This window comes from Armigeres subalbatus, chromosome 1 (assembly GCF_024139115.2).
Source record: "Armigeres subalbatus isolate Guangzhou_Male chromosome 1, GZ_Asu_2, whole genome shotgun sequence".
Lineage (NCBI taxonomy): Eukaryota > Metazoa > Arthropoda > Insecta > Diptera > Culicidae > Armigeres > Armigeres subalbatus.
Window position 1 is genome coordinate 81382773 of NC_085139.1, and position 26499 is coordinate 81409271.

A 26499-nucleotide genomic window follows, 5' to 3' on the forward strand; every position below is an offset into this window, starting at 1 on the left:
TGTAATAATTATATTATATTTTTAGGATAACTGCAAGTTTACAAGCAAACTTCTGCTTTATAAGAGATACTTTTGGCCCAAGAATTACAAAGCTCCGTTTCAGAGGGAGTCCAGCAGCAAAACCTTGACTGCTGGGAGCTGTTGAATTAGAGCCAACGGCAGTCTGTGGGGTGGGTTCTCAACACCTCTTTTGGGATTCCGGGTCTTAGGACGTTCGGACGCTGGTGAACTGTTGGATCATGGGAACCTAACTAGCAAATTACAACCTCCGAATACACGGGCTACTTCCGCTGATCACCTGAACTTCAGCTGCACGCAAACTTCATCCTGAATGACCCCCTCGAGGCTTGGCCAGAATAGCTCAAAATTTTTCCGGTTAGAACTTAGAAAAAAAAAACTCTTCACAGCTCAACTCAACCGTCACCAAAATGTGCTTTTCTTCGGCCATAAATGCTTATTTTCCTTTTTTGATGCTTCTCGAACAGCTTACCAAGCGTTCAGCAACGTTTCCCTCCAAAACCAACAATTTCTTTTCTCTTCTGGATGAATAAAACCCCAGTTCAGTGAATCTCGTCACCCACTCAGCAACCAAATAATTTAATCACACCAGGTGCGCCTAGCGACTGACCCATGCGCATGAATAAAACGACCGTTAGTGTAACCAAGAGTCAAGCAAGATGAATAATTGCAAAGGATATAGTTTTTATACGTGATTTATACATAACCGTCATACTGTTTGCTTCTAAGTTTTAAATAGTACACTCGCTGAAAGTTTACAATTAATAATAAAAATTCCAATTAGGCTCAATTTTCTAGTATCCTAGTTATCACGACTCTGGGTGCATGCATGTTTCATTTCAGAATACTAAACATGGATTAGACAGTGAATACCTTTACAAATATCAGCGAAAATGAGTCGGTACAGTTATTATTGGTTTGTATAAAATGGCAAATGTAACATGGCTCATGATCAGTAAGTGTCAAACAATATAAGCGGTGTGCTTAAGGTGAAGGAATGTTGGTAGCGAGGTGCCCTCGGTCAGCCAACAGCTGCTTAAGGAGTGTTATGGCACATGTGCTGCCGGACTGCGGGCTGGAGGCAACTGACTAGTGACAAGGCTATCGCATCACCAACGTGTCTGGTTCCAGATTTCCTTTCCCTAAAAAATACTTTATTATAATCTTTATACTATGGACGATATTTTGTGGTTTCCACATTTCTTAAAAATAAATTAAAATAATTACGAAAAGCATAAGAAAAAAACTAAACACATCAATAATTTAAAGGAAAAATTTGACATTTTGTATATTTATTGATACCGGATGAGTGCCAATGTTTTTCAATAAATCAAGGCCTACATTGATTAAAATATGTAAATATTTTCTACCTCATGAATGTCAAAAAAGCACTCACTCGGCCGCCATTATCGAGCGCAAAATACTGGATACTCAGCTATCTAGTATTTCCGATAATTTCTATACAGAACTCTGATACGCTCCTTCTTTGAAAATATGACAGAATCAAGAACAGCATCTACCAATATTAGTATCGATTCACTTGCGTTGTACAAGAACGGAACAGCACGAATATGGCCTATACTTGTCAACATATCAGAAAGATCCGAAATTACACTCATGATAACAGGTATTTTTTATGGATAATAAATTCATAGTTGAAGTTCGTTCAATAATATGCGATGCACCTGCCAGAGCGTTTGTTAAGAGTAATAATGAACCTATTGAAAACCATTTGTATGAAATTAAAAAGGTGGTTAGATCAGGCTTCCATTATTTCAAATAATTAACAGAATGAGCATGAGCATTATGACCGCACAATTCTTAGTTGCTACTCCGTGATTGACTAGAACTTGCGAAATTGTACAGAGAACACAATAAATGGGGCTTGGGACTAGCTACCCATTTTAAATGTACACGTTTCGGGAGCTCAATTATTTAAAGTCAATAACGGCGCTGGCTACGTCCTTTAGAAGGGAAGGATTGTTAGTCCGACTCTCGTTGCTACTAGAGACCGAGTATACCTCTGCATCTCCACGATTGTCTTAGGATAGGATATCGTTTTAATTATAAAGGATCATTTATCTGGATTCACTTCGGTAAATGATGTCATCTATGGGATGGGAAATAACACTAGTTCGCTGTCTCGCCACGAAAAAAAAGTTAAACCATGCTCGCCCGGTGGCATATGACTGAGGAGAATCGCGTTTTGGACGACCGAACGGACGCGCAACGCACTCTGTACTTACCAGCCCGATAGCTACTGCAAACTACTGAAGATCGCGCTTGTTTCGACCGGAGCAAAGCGCAATACATGCGCATGAGCCACCGAACACCAAATAGATATTTAATTATTTTCGCGGCGACTAAAACACGCACTGTACTTACTTGCTCGATGGCTACTGCAAACTCTATCTAAAATAATTAACAGAATGGCAGAAAACGATAATCTTCGTTACAAAAATGCTCACCAAAATCATGTTTATCCGACTTTCAAGGTACAATCAAAAACCGACAGTTCCATTATTTTGAGGATTTCACTCAGTTTGCATTTCACATTAACATCAAATTCCACTGATAAATGGTTTTTGACCAACCATCAGATAATTGCCATTAATTTCACTAAATTTGATGGTATTGTGCCTTGCAACAAAATGACAACTTATGTGATCATTTTCCAAGGCTTCAACATATGTGTTACAGTTATCTGGAATACAAATAGCACATGCCATCAAAGCATTCACCGCCACAATCCACCAAATATCAAAGTAGCTTTTTTTTAGGAGGTATGATTTTCTTAGGCGACTATCTAGGGCTAATTTTTCGTTGCGATCAAAAACGGGCGGATTAGTAGATATATTCGGAAGGAACATGATTACGCAAAAACAACATCTATTTGCAGACCCAATTTTATCGACTTATTAAAATGTATTCATGAATAATAGCACCCCAGCATACGACGGATCTATCAGATAGACAGTATATTATGTAAGCTTGTAGTAGTGCAGTAGCACACACGCTACCAACAAATATGAGAATGTAGGATGAAAGTACAAAAAAAGAACAATACAAATAGTAAAAAACACTTCCATTTATAACGTCATAGGAAGATTATTCTTTTGGGAGGATATAATTCATAAAAAAAGAGACGACACTCATCAAACCCATTAAATTTAACTACTTTCTGAAAGGTATGCCTCTATTTTTATCTCTTCGAACGGATTCTTCATCAATAATAATGTTGCTCAAAATTGGATCTGGATTTGTACATACCTCGATTGGTTATTTTTCATCAAGTATTTCCACGGCATATTCTTTCCGATTCTTTTCAGACCTATTCCTGGCAGCAATAAATATCTCAATATTCGCTGTCCAAACGCTGTTAAGAATTACGAAGGCATTGTTTTAGGAACTCATGGAGTTTGTCCATTGTGTGTCATCAGCATTGCGTAGGGGTGTTGGGGGTAAATTGGACACCCTAAGAACTGCTGCTGTTTATCAGGTGGCTATCAAGAAATTGCATTGTTCAATGCAGGTGTGTCGAAGCTTATCTTATTGGTTAACATAGCCTATTGTGAAAAAAATTTGAAAAAATATTTAAATATTTTATTTTGAACATTTCAAATAAGTCCAAAATAGTTCAATTTTGTTTTGGGCGGGGTAAAATGGTCATACGGTGGGGTAAAGTGAACAATATTGTAAATAAAGCAAATAAGTTGATCAAAACATTTTAAACCAAATACATATTCTTAATAATATTTAAAATGTTAGCTGACAGGTATAAACTCTTCGTTTTATCACAGACAAGCAGACGTACCGGGATTATTCAAAATTATAGGGCGAGATTTGTTTTCAATATCCAATTGATCATTGCTCTGTGAAATATTACCAAGTTCCTTTGATTTTCGTATGGTTCGGCAGGAAATTCATCTAGTTTTGAAAAACGGGTTGAACTTCATGCTCTGGCCTCAGGAGAAATTCCGGATTATTTGAGGGAATGTCAAAAATGCTAGATTTTGAGCGCCTATACAGGCCTGGTAGCGAGTCACTTTTTAGTGACTTGGTCACTATTTTGAGTCTAGTCACTAAAAAGTCACTATTTGCATCCAAAAGTCACTAAAGTCACTATTTTTCGTAAAATGGTCACTAAAGTCACTATTTTGCAGTGCCTATTGTAAAAAAATCAATTAAAAATCATTTGTATCTACTGTAGTTATCAACCAAATCAAATGTGAATCTGGTGGCAATATATAAAATTTGGGAAATATGCACCAAGTTCCAAGTGTGTTGTGAGGTTCGTGAGCTGTGGAATCCTGAGTTTGTTTGCAAATAACATCGACTATGATCTTCTACTTCACGAATGGAGTTTGTTGCGAAAGGTTGACCTCGAGTGTAGAGTACCGAATTGAGGAGTATTGGAACTAGAACTACGTCTGTTGGTGAGCGGTTTTACCCCCCGGTGACAAATATAGTGCACAACTTTTAAGTTTATTTCTCCAAATGAGACAAACCCAAATCCGCCTTCGGGAAAAGCCACGAAAAAGAAATTGTACAGCAAGTTATGTCAAAAGTAATTCTGGCCCAAGCCCAAGCTATATGGCGTTCTGACCGTGCGTGAAAACAGGCTTTGAGAAAATGAGTGGCGGATCATGTGCAGGAAGTCGTGATAGAAAAAATGCTTGTTTAATGGCTTCTTCAAGAAGAAAAACAATATGACACGACGCTGCCCATTTTTGCTAACGAGGGTGTTCATTCGTTACTATAATTTAGTGTCCCTAACTCCGGTAAGATTTGTATGAAAAAAGCTCGAGAATTAAATCGCCTTGAAAAAGGGATCATGGTGTAATTCAAAACTTTGAGATTGAAATTATTTAAGAAATATCTCATGTTTATAAAACTGATTTTGTTTATTAACAATTAAGAATTGCCAAAACACTAGTGTGGAGGTAAATGAATTAGTCGTTTTTTTAATCTAAAATAAAACAACAAACTAATTAGATTTAAAAGATTTTTTTTACTCGAGATTATTTGGCCACCCTTCTATTAACTTCAATACTAAAATTGGCCATTTAGAAATTATAGTTTATTAGAATTTCTGGATTTCTAATAAAAGACCATGATTTTATTGGAAGTACGAGACACTGACGACGACCTTACTGTTGAGGTCGAAATACGTATCTGTCAAGGTACAATCAAGTGGTGGCATTAAATGGGAAGGTACAAACTCGTCTTATGACAAGTGCATCCTCAATATCCAACTCCGTGGTACTTATGAGAGTGTCGCAGTTACTGGCCTCTTGGTTTTATCCTCTTCCTCCTTGCGGTGAAGATGGGCGTGGTCAGTAGCAGTAATATTCATGCTTTTGTTGTTTTTGTCTTTTCTTGATTTGTGATAGCATAGAGCTTGCTGACGTTTGATCATCTTTCTCTTGTCCGCGCACAGAATGGATAGGATTTGTTTTCATCGGGAAACGCTTCGGAAGCGTTTCCCGATGAAAACAAATCCTATCCCCTTTGTGCGCGTGCAAGAGAAAGATGATTAACGTCAGCAAGCCTTATTCTAGATAAGGATTTCAAAAATAAAACACTAGTTTGCAATCTACAAATTATATCAAAACAATGGTAATGCAACTTGTAGCTCTATCCCCGGTTTAAAACTTCATGCAAAAGTCACTACAGTAGCCGTTCGATAACTGCAAAATGTTTACTTTTCAGTTAACGAATGCCGTTCGATAACTGCAACGCATTCTAGACGTCAAACGACGTCAGATGCAATAAATGTGCTGCGCAATGCAGCTGTCATTGAGTTTGACATCAGTTTGAAGTTTAGCGGTCCGATAACTGCAAAACTGTTGCAACTATCGAATTGTAGTTAAAAAGCATTGCAGTTAAATGACTTGCAGTTATCGAACGTCTACTGTATTTGGTCAATTTTTCTGCATTTGAAAGTAACTATTTGGTCACTTTTTCTGCAATTCAAAGTCACTATTTGGTCACTTTTTCGTCATCGTTGGTCACTAAAGTCACTATTTTGAACGGCATTCATCGCTACCAGCCCTGCGTTATTGAAATGGATGAAATGTTGGCCTGTTTTTACTGAGTTGATTGATATATGGGTATTACAGATTGGATGACAAACATCTGAAATATGGATGTTTCCATGAACGAGGTGTGTTGTATGAAAATATTCGCTCAAGAATGTCGAAATTGTACGAAAATGTGTGTGTGGAGCATAAACGACCAGATCCCCCTTTTCTTTACCTCCTGATTGACGATCGAACTGTCAACCAAATCGATTAAGGTTGAAATTTGAGCTAGTTTATTTACATTTCTCACTTTACCCCCAGGCGATATGACCAATTTACCCCCATAGCTACATGTTTTTCAAATAACACCTAAACTAAGAAAAAAGTTAAAAAACTATCTTCCATCAACCAGTTCCGCTTCATAACAAGCAAAATGAACGATGTGAACGATATTTTGGTTTAAAACTACTAACTCAGAGTTTTCATCGCTTAAATGCAACAGTGCCAAAATTACATCAAACTAGTATTTTGCGAAAGCGCGCAGAATTTTGCTAAAATCCAGCTATTAAATAGATATTTCGTGATTTGAAATAGCTCGGAGAGCATGAAATGCTCAATTTATGATGTAGCATGGAAAATAATACGAGAAATCCATAAACAGGGGATAAACAAGCCGTTACCCACTTTACCCCGCCTGTTCACTTTACCCCCGCTACCCCTACTGAATAGATCAAGTTAATATACTTCTCGTACTTGGAAAATGAAATCTTCCGCACCAAATGCTGATTTTCGTCAAACGTCTTGCTTATGCCAGTTCAGGAGCAGTGTCGGAGAAATTAGCGATCAACAAAATAATCTATCAACTGGTGTCCAACAGTACCTCCTTTCCCCTTGAATAGGGTTTCCCGTGGATTGATCCAATCGAAAGAAGGACTTTGTCGACAAATTCATCCACAGCTTGTAGATCTGCTACACTTTTGACAGGGGTTAGCTTCAACTGGTAAAATTTCCTTGGTTCATCAACCGTTGCTGTTCCGATGGAAGTAGATGCTAAAGCATGTCACCCATTTTATATTCAATACTTTCCAGTACATTCAAGATCTCGATAGCTATATTACAGATTCATCAGATAGATTATTGGATAGCAAGCTGGTAATGCTATACACGAAATAGTTCACATCTGTTCTGTAGGTTCTTGCTTAATTTTTTTCTACAGGTTGCTGCTCTTGTTATCATCCACTGAAGCGAAAGATCTGCGTAATCCACTATCACTAGTGGCAGGATCGACGTTCTTTGCTTTTTCGGTTACTTCTCCTACGTCAGGAGCTTTTGGGAGCATCCTCTTCGAACGGCGGGTTTGCTCCTTGTAATTTTGACAAACAACATTGCCTCCTTTGATGTTTTCGCAGCTTTATCCTTGTGACGTGTAGTTTTCGAAGGTACTGCTGTAAAAATAGAATAATTAAATGCTTTTTAAGCATAATCATAAGGTGATATTTACCGTTTATTTTTGCTGAATCGGAATGAAGACCAAACTCCACAGTCCCAACAGAAGATGAAAACTGACAGTTGTTTGCGATACACTACTATGGGGTGCGGTTCCTTCCTCAGTATCAGTGCTGGCACCTGGAAAAATTCGAGAAAAAGATGAATCATGGAAATTTAACATGGCATGATATAGAAAATGAGAATTTAAATCTCTCTAGAATGTTATAAAAATATTTTAGTCAAACAATTTTTAGTTTGTGGGGTTAGAAATTCAACAATCTAAACCATTAACTGCTTTTTCGAAAAAAAAATGTAAAAATCGAGATAGCATGTCTATTTTGCATGCTTTTAAAATTCTAACCCCTTAGACCAAGATTTTTTTTTTGAAAAACATCTTTAATTTTTGTTTTATAACAAAAATATACTTTATTTCCTTTACCACATCGTGTGAAATTTCAACGATTCTACTTTTTCTCTCGATGACAGCTGGCGCCCTTTTCCTCCCCAATTACAGCATTTTTTTGTGATTGAGATATTGCGGCATTTGAAAAATGTTTTGAAATGGTGGCATATATACTAGGGTGGTTCAAAAAATTGATTTTGCTCCACAGTGCTTATCTGATTCTTTATCATGTTCTGAGAGTCCCCTGAAAATTTGAGCTCATTTGGATTAAAACTGATTTAGCACAAGCCGTTTCAAGTTTGCATGCAAATTGGTATGGGGAAATTTATTTTTTCATTATACTGTTAGTGACGCTTCCCCATTGAGCGCAGGTTAAAAGAAAACCTACATAGCTAGAAGGATTACTCAACAGCTTTCACCCAACGGAAACCGCATGTTGATTAATTGCCCCAACAATTAGTAATCGATTTTAAGACAGGATGCGAATCTTTAGTCATGATCGTTAAACTTCTTTGAGGGCACCACTGAAATGTGCAGGGCAACATAGTAGCCTGAATTTGTGTGTGCTATCTTTCGCGCCACGAGCAGCAATGTTGCCTGTTGATGAGTTATGCAATTAGCTCCAGAAAACCACGGTATAGATTAAATTCGATTACTAATTATTGGAAAGATTAATTAAGATGCGGTTTTCACTGGGTGAAAGGTGTTGAATATTCCTTTTAGCTATGTAGGTTTTCTTTTAACCTGCGCCTAATGGGGAAGCGTCATTAACAGTACAATGAAAAAATAAATTTACCCATACTAATTTGCATGCAAACTTGAAACGGCTTGTGCTAAGTCAGTTTTAATCCAAATGAGCTCAAATTCTCAGGGGACACTCAGAACATGATAAAGAATCAGATAAGCACTGTGGAGCAAAATCAATTTTTTGAACCACCCTAATATATACACATTGGTCAAATCAAGTTGAACAAGTTCAACTTTTGGCAAGTCAATTCAATTCATCTGAGTTGTTCAATTCACTAGCCCTGTCAAAACGCAGACAAGCTGGCGGCCATTACCGTTGAGCATGAGCATGAGCATGATGACCGTGCATTTCGTAGTTGTTACTCCGTGATCGACCAGAACAATCGTAATTGCACAGGGAACCAATGGATGGAAGCATTGGAAGGAAGGGAATGGAAGGGATTTGCTCTCCAACCTCAATGTGCACAGTCCGAGAGGTCTAGTATTTTGGATGGTCGATAACGTCGCTGGCCACGTCCTCACGGTCATTGGGACGGGTAGGAATTGATGCTGCAGTCACTCGCACACTGCAAGCCGAGAACACCTCTGCACTCGCCACGGGTTCCTGCAGAATTTTATTGGAATCAGCGGTTAGGTTTTATGGCATAGATTCGTCTTGGTTAACTGGTTGCCAATGTGATAGTAATGAAAGGGTGGTGTATATTCTTATTGGATGCCGAAACGAGCTTTTGGCTTATTTCGAATTCTAACAGTTACCTGCTAGAACTAATCAAGTTGTAGGTAGGATAGAAGATGTAAACTGCATGAAAACTCATTCCCAGTTCTAGCGATTGCTAGAACATGAGTAATATATGAAAAGATACAAAGTAGGAGGAATAGAACGGGCCTGGGATTGAACCCATGACCTCCTGCGTATGAGGCAGAAGCGGTAGCCATATGACCACCAAGCCCGTTATACAAGCTAGCGGCCATTACCGCTCGTGGAAAACTGGATATCATTTCTTTTTTTTTTTATCTTTCGTTTATTTGGAAGGCTCATTTGTCGTGAAGCGTTACGGAGCCGAAATCAAGTTTAACAATACATTTCTTGATTCTTATACATAGTGTTAGTTTTGGGGAACCGAAAGACTCGCGGTTTAGTCGAGGTTAGGGAATACAATAATACAGTAGGAAAAGAAAGGATTTTAGGGTGCTTAAGTAATTACGATGCTGATGTTCACAAAGTTGACATTCCTCGCATTTTTACATCTGTAACGGGACAAACAAACTTTTTTTGGGAGACAACAACCAGAGGAAGACATACGGAAGGGATTAACGACAGACATGGAAATGTACAACAAGAGGAAGACATTCGATATGGGGTACGACAGACAAGGGAATGGGCAGGCAATGATTACAGTTTTACATCAGCAACTTTCAAAAATTGGTGGACCAGGGACATGTACTCGAGATCAAGGCCCGACAACACTTCCCTAATAGGTTTTGGTTGTTTTCCTCGGACCCGGAGATGTTCAGTTAGCGCAGATCTGGGGCCACGATGCTCCTCGCACGCCCACACGACATGATCGATGTCCTGATAATCCTCGCCGCAAACACAGAGATTTCCTTCCGAGAGCCCCACTCTGAAAAGATGTGCATTTAGAGTGTAGTGATTGAACATTAGACGACACATGGTTCGAATGAAGTCTCGTCCCATATTCAATTTTTTGAACCATGGACGCTTCGACACCTGCGGGCGAATTGAATACAGCCATCTCCCCATCTCCCCATTTGTCCATTTCTGTTGCCAGCTGTTCAAGGTTTCCTGACGAACTAATGTGAAAAATTCATCGAAGGTGATTTTTCGATCGTAAATATCACCTTCCATAGCGCCCACCTTAGCCAAAGAGTCCGCTTTCTCATTTCCCGGGATCGAGCAATGAGAAGGGACCCAAGCCATGGTGATTGTGTAAGACCGTTGTGATAAGGCACTCAAAGCTTTCCGTATCCCATTCAGAAGATACGCTGAGTGCTTGACCGGTTTCATTGACCGAACAGCCTCCAAGGAACTTAGACTGTCGGTGAAGATGAAAAAGTGGTCAGGAGGTAGGGATGCGATTTGCTCGAGTGAATAGTGTATAGCTGCTAGCTCAGCAGTATACACGGAACAAGGCTCTTTGAGCTTAAAGTAGGCGCTATGAAAAACGTTGAAAAGACCGAAACCAGTGGAGTCATCAATTTTTGACCCGTCTGTAAAAAAGCTTCTCTCCTCACTGGCGTGCCCGTATTTGCTTGCAAATAATGGAGGTATGACCTCCGCACACAGAAAGTCTGGTATTCCATGAACCTCCTGCTTCATGGACAGATCAAAAGTAACAGAGGAACTGTAAGAGTCTAAGAAGTTAGCACGATTGGTATCTACCGAAGAAGGGCTTTCCTCCAGCGTTATGTACCAGTGGTAAATACTCATGAATCGAGATTGAGGGTTTTGTTCGAGCAGCTTCTCGAAGTTGTCAATGACCAATGGATTGAGAACCTCACAGCGGATGAGGAACCGGAGCGATAATTCCGCGAAACGATCTGTTAGTGGCAGTACTCCCGCAAGTATGTGTTGAATTCATACATCCTAACGCGATACGGAGACAGCGGTACTGAATCCTTTGAAGCTTCAGCATGTGTGTTTTAGCCGCTGACTGGAAGCAGAAACTACCGTATTCGAGGACCGACTAAATGGTTGTTCTATACAACGTCATAAGATCTTCGGGATGCGCTCCCCACCATGTTCCGGTTATTGATCGCATGAAGTTGATCCGTTTCTGGCATTTTTGTGTCAGATACACAATGTGCTTCCCGAAGGTACATTTTGAGTCGAACCAGACCCCGAGGTATTTAGAAGATATGCTATGAGTGATTGTTTGTCTTACCCATCAGTTGGAGCGGGAACCGGCAACTTATGTTTTTTTGAAAAAACAACCATTTCAGTTTTCTCCGGAGAGAATTCGATACCCAGCTTCGTAGCTCAAGTGGACAAATTGTCCAGAGTATCTTGCAACGGTCCTTGCAGATCAACCGCTGTTGGCCCCGAAACGGATACAACACAATCATCTGCAAGCTGTCTCAACGAGCAATTTGGCATGAGACATTCATCAATGTCTCTGACGTAAAAATTGTAAAGAAGAGGGCTCAAACATGAGCCCTGGGGGAGACCCATGTAGCTAATTCGTGAAGTTGCCGAGTCACCATGAGAAAAACTCATACGCTTCTCTGACAACAAATTGTACAAATAGTTGTTCAAAATTGGTGAAAGTCCACACTCGTGGAGTTTGTCGGATAAGACATCGACGCAAACTGAATCAAAAGCCCTCTTAATGTCTAAAAACACTGAGCCCATTTGCTCTTTTTTAGCGAAGGTAAGCTGAATTTCTGAAGAAAGCAACGCAAGACAGTCGTTCGTTCCCTTGCCCCTGCGGAAACCAAATTGTGTATCTGACAACAAACTATTCGATTCAACCCATTTGTCTAGCCGGAAGAGAATCATCTTCTCCAACAGCTTCCGAAGACATGACAGCATCGCGATGGGGCGATACGAGTTACAATCCGACGCGGGTTTTCCGGGCTTCTGGATGGCTATCACCCTCACTTCCCTCCAATCATCCGGAACAATGTTGCACTTCAGTAACTGATTGAACAAGTTCAATAAGCGCCTCTTCGCGACGTCTGGGAGGTTTTTGAGCAAATTGAACCTGACCCTAGCAGCACAATCCAGACCGAATTGGTTGCAGCAGCTTAAATGTGACTAAATTCGGTTGTATAAGGGTCACAGTAACTTTTGTGCAACATGTGTGCTACTCGGGGATTCTATCCATCCCTGGAGCGGAATTGTTACATGAAAGGAGAGCAAGTGAGAATTCAATCATCGAAAAGGGACGATCCTTATCATCCCTGTCAACAAAAGCATCACGTAGCTCTTGCCTCACCGGTACCGAATCCGGACAAACTTTCTTTGCGAAGTCAAGTATCCACCGCGACGAGCTTTCACGATCTTCGTTTACGGACGACGCGTTGCGCATTCTTCTTCCGACGGTCCACATAGTTTTCATTGAAGTCTCGCGCGATAAACCTTCAACAAAAGTGCGCCAATATCCACACTTCTTCACTTTGACCAGCTTCTTGAACTGGATTTCGAGCGCGGTGTATCGTTTGTGAAGAACGATCGCCCCGTGTTTCCGAAATTCTTTGAACGCGGCGGATTTCTCGCGATAAAGTTGCGTACACTCGATGTCCCACCACGGACTGTAGGGTTTCCTACGAATCGAAGCTCCTGGCACCGGCCGACGTTGTGCCTGAAGAGCGCTTTCAAGAATCAACTGCGATAGAAACTTGTACTCTTCCCGCGGGGGAAGTGCTTCTATCGACTGTATGCCATCGCGTCCGCATATTTGCCCCCATCGATGTGCTTCGTGAGGTCATATGAAAGATCGATGGAAGCAGATTGCTTATGTCCATTGGAAATCGAAACTTCGATCGGCAAATGATCACTACCATGGGGATCTTGGACCACCTTCCAAGTACAGTCCAACGATAATGAGCTCGAACAAATGGAAAGATCTAGACGGCTATCTCTTGCTGGAGGAGCCACTCGTGTAACTTCTCCTGTATTCAAAATTGGCATATTGAAGTCGTCGCAGAGGTCGTATATCATTGATGAACGGTTGTCGTCGTACAGTTCCCCCCAGCCTGTTCCGTGGGAGTTAAAATCTCCCAGGAGCAACCGTGGCTCGGGCATAACCGAGCAGATGTGCGAGAGATCTCTTCGAGATATCGCGGTGTTTGGAGGAAGATATATCGAGGCGATACTGAGGTCTTTTCCTCGAATAGTCACCTGACATGCGACAGCTTCGGTGTCAGACATCGGCGCAAGATCGACTCTATAGAAGGAGTGCTGTTTTTTGATCCCTAAAAGCACCCCTCCATATCGATTTGCCCGATCGCGGCGGATTATGTTGAAATCAGGAAAATGAAGGTTCACATCTGGTGTTAGCCATGTTTCACATAAAGCAAAAGCATCGCATTGTAATTTGTTATCTAAAAATTTAAAAATATCTAATTTTGGAAGAATACTTCGACAGTTCCACTGTAGAATCGAAATCATGTTACCCTTATTGACTAAGTTAGCCATCGAAGGATACAAATGACTCGAGGAGGGGCATTTTCGAAGCCAGCTGCTTCAGGAGAGGAGTCAGAATAGGAAGAACAGTTTTGACCATGTTCTTCACGGGGTCGGAAGCATCAAAGAAGTTGAGGATGAGCTCCACGATGCCAGAAAGTGTGAACATTGGAGCGCTCCGGAGTTCTTCTGCTCGCCCTGTATGCTCTCTTTCTGGCTGAGAAATCGCAAAAAATGGGGCATCTGGGATTTTAGATGTTCCCGGAAGCGGTGGAAACTCTCGATCATCCCGATGTGAAACCACAAAAGTTGAACGTTTTTGAGTATTTCCACCCGCTTTGAATTTGACCATGTTGGATTGGGGCTCACTTTGAGGCTGTTTTCTAGGCTTTTTTGAGGGTCGCTGGCTCTGTTTTATTCTCTTCCTCGTTGAGCCATTGACAACAAAGGGAACCCCATTTCCAACCTCGGAGTCAGAGCTACCTTGATCGTCCAAAGGAAGAGACGAGTAGATGGTGTCAGAAACGAGTGGAGCCTTCCTCAACATTTCGGCGTAACTTCGCCGAGAACGCTGCTGAAGAGACCGCTTCTGGTGTATTCGCTGCTGTATGTACGTTGGGCAAGCTTCAAGAGCATGTGGGGGGCTTTCGTTACAATAGACACATTTCGGTGCCGTCTTGCACGCGCCCTCCACATGCTTCTCTCCGCATGATGCACAGCGAGGTTTATTGCAGCAGTACTGAGCGGTGTGGCCAAGCTGCTTGCAATTAACACAATTCATCACCTTCGGTACATACAGCCGAACAGGTAGACGAAGTTTACCAATCACTACGTAGTCAGGCAGTGCGGACCCGGAAAAAGTGACGCAGAAAGAGTCAGACGGGGAATAACTCCGCTTCTCTCCCTCCTGCGACACCGAATACATTTGTTTGCAATCCAGTATCGCAACAAGAGGCAAAGAAACGTTCTTGAAACGACCGAAACCTTGTTTCAAATCGTCGCATGTCATACTTCCCTCCGTCACCACCCCTGCGATCTCACACACTGCTGACGGTAAATACACCCTATATTCGAGAGTGAAAAGCTCACAGGTGGCAATCTCGTTGGCCTGTTTGCGATCACTGACCGTGACACGGAGTTTACTGGACCCAACCATGTCAATGGTCGTGACAGACGAAAATCGCTTTTCCAGATCTTTGCTAATCTGGCTGATATTCAAACGTTTGCCTTTGGGTCGAAAGAAAACAACATACGGCCCACTAGAGTCGTGAGGGTAGACCTTGGGACGGGGGCTCGTAGAGGAAATTTTAGCGTTGCTGGTGTCCATTTCGTTTTGGTTTGGAACACCCGAATGCAACGAAACATCTGACATGGAATACGAAGTACCCCCGCCAACTTCGCCTTCGCGCATTGTGGACACGAAATGCGCCGCTGCAGCGAGGCACAATCTATTTTAAAACTTAACAATTATCACAAGGACAGAAAAAAATACAGACACACATACACAAATTAATGAGAGGGGAAGAAGAGTTAAAGAAAAAGGAAAAAAACTATTCCAATAAGATGGAGAAGAGAGGGGAACAACGAGAGGGAGCTCAAGTAAATACTTGCGTTCACACTGCTGTGTCGCCGGCTAACGGTTCTGGCAGCACACACTGACTGGATGGACAATCGCCGGGGCGGTGGTGCGGTCGAAGCGAACCACGCTATTGTTGGTGTTCTCGCCGCACCCAACACTGCAACTGGGTGGATGGATGGTGGCAGGACGGCAGCGTCTGTGTTGGTGGAGACGCACGATGGATGATGACTGTCGGCGTGGGACGATGATGCCTGCACCTGCGATGGACGCCGAATAAACTGCAAAGTTTTGCGTAGTTGCAAAACCAACGAAATGGCTACTTAACTGCTACAGCTAAGCACCACTTCCACTCAAGCACTATGCTTCAAAACACTTTCGGAAAAAAACCACTACCTGTACTTCAGGAAAAAAAACCGAATGAGAAGCAGACCGTACGCGGACTTACAACTATCTCGCACGGATGCTCGACGTGGAATGACTGGATATCATGTCATGTCAAATTTCCATGTTTTTACTTTTTCTCAAGTTTTTTTTCTAGGTGGCAGAACTAACGAAGGAACCGCTCCTATAGCGTTTGAGACCAGCCTTAGTCACGGCCGTCGGCTGTAATTGTTGCAGAAAACTCTTCGTCGGTGGCAGTAGCACTGAAGTGCATTTAACTTGGATGCTTTTAGTGGTTGCAAAAGTAATTAAAATAAAACGTTTTTTAGGACTATCAATTTACACAAAAAAAGGTTGAATTTACCGTATTTGAATTTGACGAACAAGTGGAATTTTCCTGCGAAATTCTAGTTTTCGCTTTACAACGTTGATGATGGGAAAAGAGCATTATTGGAAACCAACAGGTCCTTTTGAAGTCCACCATTATATACAAAAAAAAAGTTAAATTGAGAGGAATTTTGCTTAACACTATAAAACAGCATATCATGGTGATTGCAGATAATGTCCGAACGTGGTTTTCCGGCGAAACTGATTAAACTGATACGTGCAACGCTGGATGACTCCAAATCAAGTATTCGGATTGCAGACGAAGTGTCAACCTCGTTTGTGACCTTAGACGGATTGAAGCAGGGTGATGCTCTTTCGAATTTACTTTTCAACATTGCACTCGAGGGCGCTATTAGGAGATCTGGCGTGCAGACGAACGACACTATCAGCACATGGTCGCATATGCTCCTGGGCTTTGCAGACGACATCCACCTCATTGGAATCGATCGCAGAGCAGTAGTGAAGGCTTTTGTCTGCAGACGCATGAACCATGAGCTGTATCAAGTATACCAAGAAGAAAATATTGTGAATCCTATAAAATAGAGAAAGAATAACGAAAACAATATTCAACAGAGAACCAGATAGGGGCCGGTAACTTCGTGCAAGACCACGAACATGCTGGCTGCACGCGGTGAAATCGTACCTGGGGACCCTGAACGTCCGGGGAAGCTGGAGGAACATCGCTCAAGACCGACGATTATGGAGCTCTACAATACGCCAGGCATAGGTGTATCGACGCTGTAGCCAATCAGGTATCCAGGTAGGTATCATGGTGACTGCAGAAAACTCTATTGCGTCGGTTTCGGTCCCAGTGGCGTCCGTCGGTAGGTGGTTGCTGCAGAAAATATTTATCGTGTCTAATATATTCTCATATACTCTTTCACTTCGTAGTGGTGAAGCTCTTAGTAAGCACGGCAAGCTACCACTTGTTTTATTGAAAAATGTCGAAACGTTGGACAAATATAAATCTTGTTTTAATCCTTAAAGACTACGTAGCCGTTTTTATTTCAAATAACAGTCGATCATTCAAAAGTATAAAAAATAAAAATAAAACTTCATAACGGAAGTTAGGCAGAATTATTGTGTAATGCTAAGTCCAGGAAGTGGCCTGTGCAGTACATAAAAGTATTCTTCATTCAACTCGGGGCATGGCAGCATGTTGCCAGCCACGCAGTTTGCGGAGCGTTCGCAACTCATCTTCCACCTAATCGATCCACCTTGCTCGCTGCGCACCTCGCCTTCTTGTGCCCGTCTGAAGGTTGTCGAGAACCATTTTCACAGTCTTCCGATTTTAGCGATGTGAACGATCGATGGTTCTCACAACAGTTGTTAGATAGTACAGTCCTAGATAGTACGCAACACTTTCCTCTCGATAACTTCAAGTGCGCGCTGGTCCTACACGAGGTTTGTCCAAGTCTTGTGTCCGTAAGGGACTACCGGTCTAATGAATGTTTTGTAGATAGTCAGTTTAGTCAGTTGGATGGCTAACGTTGTTCTCTCTTGAGCCTCTTCCTATCATGTAGTTCGTCTTCAACGTATTGATGACTAAGGCAGCGCTCTAGCCAGTGCCTCACCACCATATTTAAACAGCTCTCATGGTAGTTGGTCCACCCCGGGACTTTTTTGTTTCTCACCCGGACACGCCAACACTTTCCTCATATAGGCTTTGGTTGTTTTCGTCGGATCAGGATCTGTTCTGATACACATAATTGATTATTGAAGCAAGTAAGTACAAGCTATATCATTAAACAGAATTATACAGTGAACACATTACTACATGTTGTCTGCAGGTTAAATCACTTTAATATCTCAGAGCAAAAGTTGCAGAGTTATGTTGAATATGACATTAATTTCAACATCTCCCTTACAATGAATATATGTTTCACACATTTAAAATTTTCCGCTTAGGGAATGTTCACAAATTATGTCAGGTGTAGTTGAAGGGCATAGAAGAAACGTTGCTGCTCATATGCAGATCCATGGGATCTAAAAGAACCTAATTTTGTGTTACGTAATTTGCGAACAGCCTCCGGACGTCAGTGAAAAAGAAAACAAGTGAAAAGAATATCATTCATGTTTCGTAGTCTCACTTGAACACCTTTTTCGTAAACATGTTTGGGTTTATGTAGAAGGCACATCTACTAGCAGTCGAGAGAGCACTGCTGCTTCCGTACTTTCGATTATCCTACGTACCATTCATAACGTATTCATGACGAGACTTATTCGCGCTTCCAGGACTGCTGTGCAGAGGAACCTGTGCGACTGGGCTTTAGTGTACCAAATGTGTATACATATAGAAATAGTGCGACGGCGATAGCAGCAACAGCAGCAGTTGCTACTGAGCTTACAAATATTGGATTAACGACGTGTGAATTTGCGAAATTAAATTATATGCCTCCAAAAGCGAGGTACGCCACGCCACCATTCGGTTGCAAAAGTAGCGAACCATGGCTGCTAGCATTGTTTTCAGCTGGTCGAACTTTGGAGGATATATTTCCTGTCGAGTCGTTTAGGTCTTTTTGCGAGTTCATAAAAAGCTCCAAAACCGAAGTCATGGCAAATATGTGGTAGCATTCTATGATTAATTAAGGGAACGATGGACTGTGCAATAAATCGATGAATGCAATGACTTCGACCGAATGGTATGGTTTGATGTGGCATAAATATTTTCAGTTTAGCTTTGAATTCGATACAATCAAATAGCTGTTAACCGAAATATGTAACAGAACCTTCATGATACTCATAACGTATGCATAGACGAAGTCAGTGTATTTCTTTGTGGGCGATACAGGTGACAAGTGGCTTAAATCATAAATAGATCATGTCGAACTTTTCAATGATCGGCAATGATGGCAATGATCGTTAGGAATTACCAGTCCATGCCACACAGTCAATACACGTTGCAATGGACGAGATATCAGCGGAATAAGTAATAAAACCAACGCGAGCACGCTGTTCGACCTCTTTTCATCGGTAGCAGCTGCGGCAACCTAACGTTCAGTGCATAGGGTAGTTTGTGTTGTAATACAAAGTGTTCAAAGTGTAGTTTTTTAAAAAATCATTTTACCAAGAGAAATCCTTAACTGGCGCAGCCGGTAGGATACGGTTGTGTGGTGTAGAAAAATAAAACAGTGCGACAGCAGACCCAACGAGGGAAAAATCAGCAACCGACACTTGTGCTAGCCACGGACCGGCCTACTCTCACCAATGATAATCATAATCATCATCTTGTAAGTAAATACGAATTATCTTTAAAGTTTGTTACATCCAAATTCAGATCATAAAATTCAATTACCAATAATTTCTTCCACAAACACAATATATTACCCTAAAATGCCAGAAACTCGTGCTAACGCCTCCGAAATTGAGCAGTTTCGGACCACAGTGGCCGAGTTAGAAGCTTTTGTACGGAGCAGGCAAGCTGATAAATATCAGCTGCCAGATCCAATTAAATATTTGTCTGAGTTCTCCGGGAATAAACGGGAACTTAACGCATGGCTCGAGGAAGTCAATGACATCTTCGATGCATTCAAGGTGAAGGGAGAGAATGGTGCTCATGACTGCCTTCAAAGCTTTCACGTGAGAGCAATCAAAAATAAAATCAAGGGTGAAGCTAGAGCCATACTTTGCGCAAACGGCGACCCCAACACGATCCCTGGGATCAAAAGAGTTCTCACCGAGAACTACGGAGATCAGCGCGATTTCCCAACTAATTTATCTTTACTCTTTCACATAAAGAGAGCGGATAAAAACGTCAACAAATTTTACAACGAAATAAAAGAACTTAACACGAAACTGAAATCCAACCTTCAACAAATCCAGCTATTATTGATCTTATTTTAATAACCAAATATTTAGACAATATCGGTGAACCGTTGGCATCGATAATTAGGAATAGTGCTCCACAAACTCTCGAAACCGCCCATCAGGCTGTAATTCTTAATCAAAACGCGGAGACACGAGCTTCGACCAGCCAAAAGTTTAACAAATTTAAATTCTCCAGAGATAAACCCCCCAATAGTGAATCTACATATGCGAAGCAACCAACGAAACCATTCATAAAATCCTCCACTAAGCAATCACACTGGAAAAACAGAACCGATAATAATACCAATGAACTGCAAGTAGTAGACGACTCGGACGAATACGAGGAATTGGCTGATTCAGCTGATGCACCAACCACGACGACAGCACCAAAGACAACTACGCCACCGACGACGGACGATGATGACGAATGCGAAATTAATGAAGTAAATTTTCAGAGGGTACGGAGAATGAAAAAACGGATTTAAATTTCATACCGTACATAAAATTGCTCACGTCGAAAGGAACCCTGAATGTCCTTGTAGACACTGGAGCAAACAAATCTTACATTAACCCTACACATGTAGATAGATTTAGGACTTTCGCAAATCCAGCAATTATCTATATGCATAAAAATGAATTTCTGTCTGTCTGAACCTTATAGACTCGGAAACTACTGAACCGATCGGCGTGAAAATTTGTATGCCGAGGTTTTTGGGGCCGGGGAAGGTTCTTAAGATGTTTTGAGACCCCTCCCCGCTTTAAAAAGACGGGCTCCCATACAAATAAAACACCAATTTCTTCATAACTCGAGATCTAATCAGAGAATAAACAAATTTTAGGCGAAACGTAGTTCGTCGGGTCTGCTAGTCTCTAATAAAAATGGGAAATTTGTGGTTAACAAATTCATTAAAGCCAATCTTTTCCTAGAATGTTTCGAAAAGTGCAATTTAACATACTACGTGTTTAAATTTCACAAATTCTTCGATGGCCTCATCGGCTATGAGAATCTATCTAAAATGGGAACGAAAATTGACACGAAAAGTAATTGTCTCATTATTGCTGACAAAATTTTCCCTATGTCAAAGTATTCACTATCAGCATTGAATTTGAAGCATGTAGTGAAAACGTTTGCAGCATAGTCACTACTGACAATGGTGATTTTTTGGTGGAAGATGAAATTAATCTTACAACAGAAGTAACAGCCAAACCTGGTATGTACCGAGCGCGTAATAATTCTGCCCTTGTACATTTATCAACCAAAAATCCTGAAAGGCTTCACATCGTTGAACCTCTGGTAAATGACGGTCTGATAGTGGAGAAGCAGAAGAGTAATTTCAAATTTAATATTCCTTCCGACCACCTGAATAAGGAGGAGAAAGAGCTTCTTATCAAAACCCTCAAACCGTTCAGGGACATTTTCCAGAAGGATAATCAAAAGCTATCCTTCACACACGAAATTAAACATTCTATTAAGACCACTGACGAATCTCCGATTCACCAGAGGGCTTATAAATACCCCTATCATCTCCGCGATCAAGTCAGTAACGAAATTAATAAACTGCTTGATAGTGGAATAATTATGGAATCATCATCCCAGTGGACATCACCCATTTGGGTAGTCCCTAAGAAGGTCGATAATTCCGAGAAAAGGAAGTATCGGATTGTAATTGACTATAGAAAGTTAAACGCTAAAACTCCAGCTGATAAATATCCCATTCCTGAGGTCAGTGAAATACTTGACCGTCTAGGTAAAGCCCAATATTTTAGCGTCATCGGCCTTGCTAGCGGTTTTCATCAAATTGAAGTGGATTCCGCTGATATACCCAAAACAGCGTTCAATGTAGACCATGGTAAATACGAATTTGTTCGTATGCCATTTGGGCTAAAGAACGCTCCAGCCACCTTCCAAAGGCTGATGGATTCCGTCTTGAGAAAACATCTAGGAATCCGATGTTTCGTTTATATGGATGATATAATCATCTACTCCCCAAACCTGGAAACTCATCTTCAAGACATTTCAAAAATATTGCAAACATTGAAGGATGCCAACTTGAAGATCCAATGTGATAAGTGTGAATTCCTTAGAAAGGAAGTCGAATTTCTAGGCCATGTGGTAACCACTGAAGGCGTTCGACCCAACCCTCGGAAAGTCGAAGCAGTCAAAACTTGGCCTATTCCCACTACCCCAAAATAATTAAAATCCTTTCTCGGTACTGTTAGTTATTACCGACGGTTTATACCTCGGTTTGCTAACATAGCAACATCTATGACAGCACAACTAAGGGGTAAGAAAAAGGATATAATTGTCACAAACGAATACAAGATAGCATTTGCACGACTCAGAGAAATAATGACCACAGATTTGTTGTTGGCTTATCCTAATTTTGAGGAGCCATTTATTTTAACAACTGATGCCTCCAATGTAGCAATTGGAGCAGTGTTATGTCAATTAGTTGATGGAAAGGAAAGACCAATTGCCTACTTATCACGCACTTTATCAAGAGCAGAGGAAAATTACTCTGCAACGTCAAAAGAACTGCTGGCAATCTATTTCGCAACGAAAACTTTTCGGTCGTACTCATACGGTAAACAGTTCACCATATATACGGACCATGAGCCGTTAACAATGGAGCTAAGACTAACAGACGCTACTGGAAGAGTAACAAGACAACGCCTTTATCTCGAACAATTTGACTTTAAAATTATATACAAAAACACTGATTACTCCACCTAGCGGTGTTGGTGCCTTTCTCGTGCAAAAAAATACTAAAAAATATGAGTGACTGTTTTTTAGCGTGTTTGCGCATAGAAAATAGTATTTTGGCCATAACTTCTGATCCCATAGTCTAATTTGGCCAATTTTCAATAGCAAACAATGGGACAGGATTCTCAGTTGAATGGAACTTGTTGTGAGCAGTGATGGGAAATGTACAGTAAAACACTGTGATTATGCGAATGTTTACATTTTATCCGGTCAAATTTCATGCACCGCATAAACCGAAACAGGTTTTCAAAAAAAATGTACGCCTCATTGTGACATTTTTTTTGCCGATGGGGCAACTGTTTGTTTGCTTCTGCGTGAGAGTCGAGCCGTCGGTGCGGTCAGCATTTGCATGAGATTTCTTGTTTCGGTTCGTGCGCAGCGCAAACAGAACAGAATCGAGTTTAATTGCCTGTGGCGCAAAGCCTAGAAAGAATACTAGCCGTTGGTACTAATTTATTAGTTCTAGTCTCTAAAATGAGCAAGGAGTAATGAAATGATCATTTACCACCAAAAACGGTCATACGTCGGTGAAATGAGCGTACAGAAATATTCATCGTGGGGAGAGAAAATAATAAAATCATGTGCTGACTGTCGTCTGCTTGGTCGTGGCTGCTGCTGCGGCTGCCGTGGTTTTGTTTTTCTTTGACTGCGTGGCAGAATGAATGATAAAAAGAAATGTCAACCGTTCCCATCCCTGGTTGTGAGTAATTCAGTCAATGCTAAGTTCCAAAAAGTGTGTCTACAAAATTTTGTACACATACACACATACACACACACACACACATACATACACACAAACAGACATCACCTCAATTCGTCGAGCTGAGTCGATTGGTATATCACACTATAGGTCTCCGAGCCTTCTATCAAAAGTTTGTTTTTGGAGCGATCATATAGCCTTTACGTATACTTAGTATACGCGAAAGGCAAAAAGGTAAACAGAACGTGGTCGCGGATGGACTGTCCAGGATCCCTGGAGCGGAAACCAATAACCAAGAAATGGAGAACGAAATATATCAGGCTGACAAGATTTATGAACCGCATCCGGTGAACAGGTTTAAAAATCAGATATTTTTTAGAGTAACAGACAACAAACGGAAATGCTCATATTTAATTATTCAAATCTTTCCAGGTTACACCCGGCATGTCTACAACAGACCAAGCAATGACGAGGCCAGTTTAGTCAAATTCCTTAAAGAGCATGTAAACCCGAGTACCACGAATGGCATATTCGCTCCAAAGGAGGTCGCGAAATTATGCTCAAAGATTTCCGGCGAACACTTCCGAAAAAACGTTAAATTTGAATTTTGCAATTTAAAACTACCTGACATAATAGGACAACGGGAACAAGAAGAATTTATTAGAAGAAGTCATAACTACAGTCATCGGAGCTGCAAAATTGTATACGACGAAATAAGTAAATCCGTCTTCTTCCCTGGACTGTACAAACAACTAAACGAATTTACAAAGAGCTGGACTGTAGACTTTCAAAATACGAACGACATCCTTTCAAAATCCCCATAACAAGATGTATATATGACAGACCTCTAGATACAGTTTATATGGACGTCTTCGTTAAAGAGACAGAGAAATTTTTGACAATAGTAGACGCATTCTCCAAATTTGCACAACTATGCAAGATAGACAACGAACGATCAGAAACTATTATCGAAGTCCTAACCCGATACTTCCTCATATTTGGAATCCCAAAGCAAATAATTTGCGATCAAGCTACAAGTTTCCACATTTTGCTAGTTGCAGTAACAGCAACGGAATAGTCGAAAGATTCCACAGCACAATAATCGAGATGTACCAAGCTAATCATGAGAAAACAAGAGATAGAAATTTATATGACGGATTAAAATTAGTAGTTGCACTATACAATGACACCAAACATTCTGTTACCAAGTTTGCACCAAGAGAACTAGTTTACGGCACTTCCAATTCCTTAAACAAAATCAAAATTACGTCTGATATTACAAACAAATTACAAACAGCTCTTGATAACATTGAACTGCATGTTAATTCTCATAATTCCAAAGTTCCTTGTCTAGACGAGGAAGAGTATAAAGAAATTCAAAAGAAATCTGCATGCTAAATGTAAAGCGAAACCATCATTATCTAGCCATCGTTACAGAGTAGCGGAAGTAGTAGATCAGACATCTAAAACAATAACAGATTGAAACAACATCAAAACGCACAAAAAATATTTAAAACGATTTTTGTAATGTAGACAATCTTTCTTTCCAGAGTCTATCCAGACTATTCTTGCTGACACCAGGACAAGCAGACATTTACATACATGACGTGAGGCAAAACCCTATCATCATAATCCCTATAGGAAACGCCAAAATATGTAATAGTTATCTGAGGATCATACACCCAATTGAACTAGAGCCTATAGAACAAGTCATCAATGAACTATCATCAAAAGCACAGGAAAAAATTATTCACGATAGACTTCTGAATCCAATTATAAAAACAAAGATTGAAAAATTGTCATTAACATTTAAAAAAATCAGAACATCAGAAAGGCGAGTTAAAAGATGGGATACCTTAGGAAAAGGCTGGAAGTACATATCAGGTAGGTTCAGACGCTGACGACATAAGACTAGTTAACGCGACTATAAACACAATTATTAATCAGGAGAACAATCAAATGAAAATCAATTCAGGACTTGATACAAGGCTTAGGAACATTACGTATGTTATAAATGCACTCATTTCAAAGAACAACAATCTATCATCAGAGTTAAGCGAAGGGTTTTCATCTGTGAATCTATTATTCAACATCGACGAGCTGACTCAACAGATCGAGACAATTGGGGAAGCCGTAACCTTGGCTCGATGGAACATTCCTAGCAGTCGCCTGATTAGCCTTACTGAATTAACTGCAGCCCAGGACTTCCTAAGAACTCAAGGACTTGATGTAGCCACTGCAGAAAGCGTATTAGAGATTGCGAGGGCATACATAATAGCTACCAAAGGATCCATCAAGTATGTATTAAGACTAAATTAATGATTTCGTGTGTGTTACTTCTACGTGAAGTTAAACGATTTACAATGATATGGAAATGCTAATATCATCTTCCAAACTTGGACGTACATGTTCATGATAGAATTAGAGGCGAAAGTATAGAATTGATAGTTCCGTTAGGATACGGCAGACATGAAGAATATTTTTATAGAAGTCGATTTGAAAGCGAGCGGAGGGCAATATTTGTGATGGCACATATCACACGACCTTCCTTCTGCCAAGCTCCCGTATGAAGGGGGAGGGAAGAATATCAGTGTGGAAGCAGGAGACGGGAAAAAAATCGTTGAAAACTGCCACGTACCATGGAGACCATCTTATTCCTCAAGTAGAACCAGAAACGCCCGAAAGTCGAGGACGACTTTCAAACCAAGAGGGAAGCCGTTAGGAATTACCAGTCCATGCCACGCAGTCAATACACGTTGCAATGGACGAGATATGCAGAGTCAGCCGAATAAGTAATAAAACCAACGCGAGCACGCGGCTCGACCTCTTTTCATCGGTAGCAGCTGCGGCAACCTAACGTTCAGTGCATAGGGTAATTTATGTTGTAATACAAAGTGTAGTTTTTAAAAAAATCATTTTACCAAAAGAAATCCTTAACTGATATTTAACAAATCAAACATCTTTTTTTAAGTTTTTGGAAAATTCTTATATGTTTCTTTTTTGTCTTTCTCGTACACAAAGTATAGACATAGGATGACTCCAATACTGAGCTTTTG

At 40.8% G+C, this 26499-nt stretch overlaps 1 pseudogene; it reads left to right on the forward strand.

Moving 5' to 3' along the window:
• The first annotated feature begins 959 nt into the window (after positions 1-959).
• Positions 960-25850, forward strand: LOC134206307 (uncharacterized; annotated as a pseudogene).
• The last annotated feature ends 649 nt before the right edge of the window (positions 25851-26499 follow it).